This window comes from Lemur catta, chromosome 8 (genome assembly GCF_020740605.2).
Source record: "Lemur catta isolate mLemCat1 chromosome 8, mLemCat1.pri, whole genome shotgun sequence".
In the NCBI taxonomy this organism is placed as follows: Eukaryota; Metazoa; Chordata; class Mammalia; order Primates; family Lemuridae; genus Lemur; species Lemur catta.
This window is the reverse complement of record NC_059135.1, coordinates 100,180,595-100,186,657: the sequence shown is the minus strand read 5'-3', so window position 1 is coordinate 100,186,657 and position 6,063 is coordinate 100,180,595. Positions and strand designations below refer to the sequence as shown.

At 42.9% G+C, this 6,063-nt stretch overlaps 1 non-coding gene across 1 annotated transcript; it reads right to left on the bottom strand.

Annotated features, from left to right (window-relative positions):
- Positions 1-1,729: 1,729 nt before the first annotated feature.
- On the bottom strand, positions 1,730-1,834 carry LOC123644216. The gene has a single exon (XR_006737038.1). It is a non-coding gene; the product is annotated as a U6 spliceosomal RNA (small nuclear RNA).
- Positions 1,835-6,063: the final 4,229 nt, after the last annotated feature.

Genomic DNA, 6,063 nt, shown 5'->3' with positions numbered 1-6,063 from the left:
CCTGGCTAGAGTGCTGTGGCATCAGCGTAGCTCACAGCAACCTCAAACTCCTGGGCTCAAGCAATCCTCCTGCCTCAGCCTCCCGAGTAGCTGGGACTACAGGCATGCGCCACCATGCCCGGCTAATTTTTTCTATATATATTTTTAGCTGTCCATATGATTTATTTCTATTTTTAGTAAAGATGGGGTCTCGCTCTTACTCAGGCTGGTCTCGAACTCCTGACCTCAAGCAATCCTCCCGCCTCGGCCTCCCAGAGTGCCAGGATTACAGGCGTGAGCCACTGTGCCCGGCCGAAATTCTTAAAAAATAAGAGTTGTTGCTAATGACTGAGAGAGCCTTGGCATCATTGTGCCTAACCAAGAGTCAGGGGGGAAGCAGTTACACCTGGAAACAACTGTGCTGATTTTGTGGGACTCACAGCCTGTAGTAGACAGCTACTTTGCCTTTTTTTCTTGGGCTTGTGGAATGTGGATTTGAAGTAAGTGGTCCTGAACCACTCATTATGTCACCTTCGAATTAAGATGTTTGTTTTGGCTGGGCGCGGTGGCTCATGTCCGTAACCCTGCACTCTGGGAGGGTGAGGCAGGAGGATCGCTCAAGGTCAGGAATTAGAGACCAGCCTCAGCAAGAGCGAGACCCTGTCTCTACTAAAAAAAAAAATTAGAAATTAGCCAGACAACTAAAAATATATTTAAAAAATTACCTGGGCATGGTGGCGCATGCCTGTAGTCCCAGCTACTCGGGAGGCTGAGGCAGTAGGATCGCTTAAGCCCAGGAGTTTGAGGTTGCTGTGAGCTAGGCTGACGCCACGGCACTCACTCTAGCCCGGGCAGCAAAGTGAGACTCTGTCTCAAAAAAAAAAAAAAAAAATCAAGGTAGTTTTATGTCTGCTACTGGCTAAAGCAAAAATAAAAAATTCTTATTTTTATAAATTCTTTCAGTTTCCAAAATAACATGGTTTCTAAATAACAAATATTCATTTGTTTTCTATGTCCCATCTCATAGATGTAAAAATAACAAATATTCTTGATGGATGTTGGGAGGAAATAATCTTTATAGCCTTTTGCAGTGTCACGTCTTTGAGCCTCATCAGTTTTCTCAGTTGTAAGATATGGATAATAATAGTATCTACCCCATAGATATTTTGACAAGATCGAGCAAGGAAATTAAAGAGCCTGGAGGTATCTGTCACACATTATGTTCCAATAAATGTTTTTTATTAACACATCAGGCAGATGAGCAGGTATAGATAGATGATAAGTCATCTTGCTTCATAGGAATTAGTGCAAGAATTTGGTAGCATAACAACTAATAATGCTATCATACTATAAAAACAAACCAAATTGCTTACTCCTTAAATCTGCAGAATTGAAACAGCAGAACATCTATGGGAGAGGAATGACAAAATAAATTTTTAAAAAATCTGAAAACTTGCCAGCTGCAGCAGTGGCTCATGCCTGTAATCCTAGCACTCTGAGAGGCCAAGGCGGGAGGATTGCTTGAGCCCAGGAGTTGGAGACCAGCCTGAGCAAAAGCGAGAACCCATCTCTACTATAAATAGAAAAAATTAGCCGGGCATGGTGGTGCACATCTGTAGTCCCAGCTACTCAGGAAGCTGAGGCAGGAGGATCCCTTGAGCCTAGGACTTTGAAGTTGCTGTGAGTTAGGCAGATGCCACAGCACTTGCCCAGGCAAGAGTGAGACTCTTAAAAAAAAAAAATCTGCAGAATTATTTATTAATGCTTCGTGAATTTGCATGTCATCCTTGCACAGGGACAATGCTAATCATCTCTGTGTTCCAATTTGGTATAGAGTTCGAGATTACAGTGAGCTATGATCACACCACTGTACTCCAGCTTGGGTAACAGAGTAAGACTGTCTAAAAAAAAACAAAACAAAAATACCAAGGTGTTTCACCTTTTAAGGCTTCCAATATTCATATTTTATAATACTACTAATAAATGTGGGCCAGGCACAGAAATATTTGTGTTTTTATGGATGGATAGTCTTATAAACTCAGACCAACTTCTGTCTCCTGAGCCATATGAACACCAGCCTGTGGCCACTAATGTCCTAAATGCATTCTCCTTGTTAATACAGAGTTTAGGAGCTTCTGGATGGCTGAACACATGGAGGTTCCTGAAAGGTAGCATGTTCATGGAGGGCATGGAAGCTCCACACCCCTTCCCCCCATACCTTGCCCTGCACATCTCTTCATCTGTGCCTTCATGTGATGCTGATGATGCAACATTGCATTCACACTTGAAACTGACAGCTGCTAACCCCAGACTTGCCATGCTGCCTACAGTACAGCAATTACTGATGTTACCACCTCATCCTTGGATGACCGAGTGGCATGACCAAGCCATTTTGAATGTCTAACTTACAGTTGTGCAAAACCCATGAAATAGACTAAGACATGGGTTCGAACTATCCATTTCAAGGTCTATAGATCCGCAAGAGCAGCAGACCCAGAGTTCCCTTTTTTGGCTGTGCTGGGATAGGTGGGTACCAGGCTCACAAAACCAGTGTAGTAATAAAGAAAAGGGGCTACTCACTGCCCAGCAGTTTTGAGCCACAGCCAGAATTCTGTCCTTGTTTCACACATGATGCTTCTGTTGTGTTCTTTTAGTTGAAAGCAATAAATCTATTTTCCCTCCTAAAAAAAAAATAACAGAGTTTAACACTTATCCATATTCAAAGACAACGGGAAGCTACAAGATATTTGAAAAAATACTTTTAAACTTAGTGATAGAAACAAAAGATGGAAAAATTGTAAAAATTAAAAACTTTAAAATCATTAGCTTTTAAAAAGACTATCAACACACTGACAATCTGCTGTTTCTAGTTACTTTTATAATTTTCTCCCCTTTTATGTGTGTTTCACAATTTCATTACAAGGTGTTTAGGTATGGATTCTTCCCTCCAGAGCCCCTGAGACAGTCTCACTCTGTCGCTCCTACTGGAGTGCAGTGGCATCATCACAGCTCACTGCAAGCTCAAACTCCTGGGCTCAAGCAATCTTCCTGCCTCAGCCTCCCAAGTAGCTGGGACTACAGGCATTCGCCACCACATCCAGCTATTTTTTCCCATTTTTAGTGGAGAGGGGGTCTCACTCTTGCTCAGGCTGGTCTTGAACTCCTGACCGGAAGTGGTCCTCCCACCTCAGCCTCCCAGAGTGCTATGATTACAGGTGTGAGCTATGGCGCCACGCCTGGATTGTTCATCCTATTTGACAGTTACTGTGCTGCCTCTATCTGTGGATTCATGTCTTTTATGATTTGGGACAATTTAGTCATTGCCACTAAAGCAGCTTTTTTCTCATTCTTTCTCTTTCTCCTTGATTTTTATTGGATCTATACTGTATTTGGCTTTCTTCTTCTCCTATGTCTCAGCCTCTCATATTTTGCTTTTGTTTTATCACTTGGTGCTGTATTTTGAGTGATTTCTCAGAGTCTGTCTTTTCAATCACTAAGTCTCTCTTCAGCTATGCCTACTCTGCCCTTTAATGTATCCACTGAGGGGTTTTTGTTAACAGCTTTATTGAAATATAATTTAACAGCTTTATTGAAATATAATTTACATACCGCAAAGTTTAAATTATACAAATTAATGGTCTATAGTATATATGTACAGTAGTGCAACCATCATAACAATCTAAATTTAAAACATTCCATTACCCCAGAAAGCAACTTGTATCCATTAGTAGTTATTCTCTTGCCTGCTTCCATGCTTGTACTCCCCAGCCCTATACACAGTTTTTAATTTCAGAAACTATCATTTTGTGATGTGTATTTGATCTTTTCCAAATCAATCTGTTCCTCTTTTCTCAGTGTATTATCTTTTATTTTGGTTTCTATTTCTTCTTTTATAATTTTACACTTTTTGTTTGTTTGTTTTTGTTTTTTTTTTGAGACAGAGTCTCGCTTTGTTGCCCGGGCTAGAGTGAGTGCCGTGGCATCAGCCTAGCTCACAGCAAGCTCAAACTCCTGGGCTTAAGCGATCCTACTGCCTCAGCCTCCCGAGTAGCTGGGACTACAGGCATGCGCCACCATGCCCAGCTAATTTTTTGTATATATATATTTTAGTTGGCCGGATAATTTCTTTCTATTTTTAGTAGAGATGGAGTCTCGCTCTTGCTCAGGCTGGTCTCGAACTCCTGAGCTCAAACAATCCACCTGCCTCGGCCTCCCAGAGTGCTAGGATTACAGGCGTGAGCCACCGCGCCCGGCCTGTTTTTTGTTTTTTGAGACAGAGTCTCTCTCTGTTGCCTGGGCTAGAGTGCAGTGGCATCATCATAGCTCACTGCAACCTTAAACTCCTGGGCTCAAGTGATCCTCCTGCCTCAGCCTCCTGAGGAGCTGGGACTATAGGTGTGCACTACCACACCTGGCTGATTTCTTCTCTATTTTTTTGTAGAGGCAGAGTTTCACTCTTGCTCAGGCTAGTCTTGAACTCCTGGCCTCAAGTAATCCTCCCACCTCGGACTCCCAGAGTGCTAGGATTACAGGCACGAGCCACTGGGCCCGGCCCCCTAGTGATTCCGTTGCTGGGAATTATCCTGTGTGCCAAATATCTTGAATACGTAAAAAGCTCTACATCCAGAGCTGATTCTCAGTCTTTTTCCAGTAATACAGAGATGGCATCGTACATCATGGAATATTACTCACCTATTAAATAGGTAAGCTTTTTCCAGGAGCCAAATGGTTCACAATCACAATATTTTGATGTGGCCTCAAGTAAAAATCAGATACTTCTGTAAGTGGACACAAAAGAGGAATATATTTGTCACTCCTAAAGGGACATTTGAGAACTGTACCCACCTTCTCATCCAGGTCATGTTACTTTAGCCTGGACAGGAAAGTGCCAAATGCCCGCTTCCCTTTCCCCTGTGGACACGCCAGCTCTTCGTGCTCAGGCCTGCTGACCCTGCTAGGTCTGGGCTCAGCAGCACGCAGGACTCCTAGAAAATTTCAGCAATATCTCAACACCTCTTATCATGTCAACCGCTGTTGATCCTCCTAATCACACAGTCCTGGACCCACAGCTTCTCATCCCAAGTCTCATGTGGGTTTTCAAATCACCTGTGTTTGCGTTTCAGGATCAGATGAAGAGGCTGGAAGTTGTATAGACCTCTGTGAAGTGGAAAAACTAAACTGTTACCTATATGTCTTGTTTTTGATAGGTAAAAATGGGCTGGTTTAGGCTGGGCATGATGGTGCATGCCTGTAGTACCAGCTACTGGGGAGGCTGAGGCGGGAGAATCTCAAGCCCAGGAATTCAGGGCTGCAGTGTGCTATGATCATAACTGTGAATAGTTACTGTACTCCAGCCTGGGCAACATAGAAAGACCCCACCTCAAAAAAATGGGCTGTCTTAAATAATATATTAATAATAAATAATAGCTGGCCTCCCTATATAAGATTGCACAGAGCAGCTCTTGGCAAAGCAGATTCTTTAGGGTCTAGTCCAAACTGACCTTTTGAGAAACTCTTTTCTGCCAGTAAACAAATTCTCAGTAAGTAGGGGTGGTTTTAAAAATATTTAACAACCTAGCCAGGCATACGGGCTCACAGCTGTAATCCTAGCACTTTGGGGCAACATAATGAGACCTTGTCTCTATAAAAAATAAGAACAAGTAGCACATGCCTCAAGTCCTACTACTCAGGAGGCTGAGGGAAGAGGATTGCTTGAGCCAGGGAGTTCGAGGTTGCAGTGAGCTATGATGATGCCACTGCACTGTAGCCTGGGTGACAAAGCAAGACACTGTCTCAAAAAACAAAAACAAACAAACAAAAAAACCAAAATATTTAACAGCCTGGGGTCACTGGCCTTAGTGTGGTCAGGTGTTAACCCTCTAATTGCTGGATCTAATCCCAGGGAGATGAGGATGGTCAGAGCTTACTTATGGAAGTATTCCAATATTTAAAAAACCGGTATAGCCCTGGGGTACTCCCAGGCTCAATCTTGTGTGTGTGTGTGTGTGTGTGTGTGTGTGTGTGTGTGTGTGTGTGTGTGTGTGTGTATCTGTCTGTCTTTCTCTCACACACACATACACACAC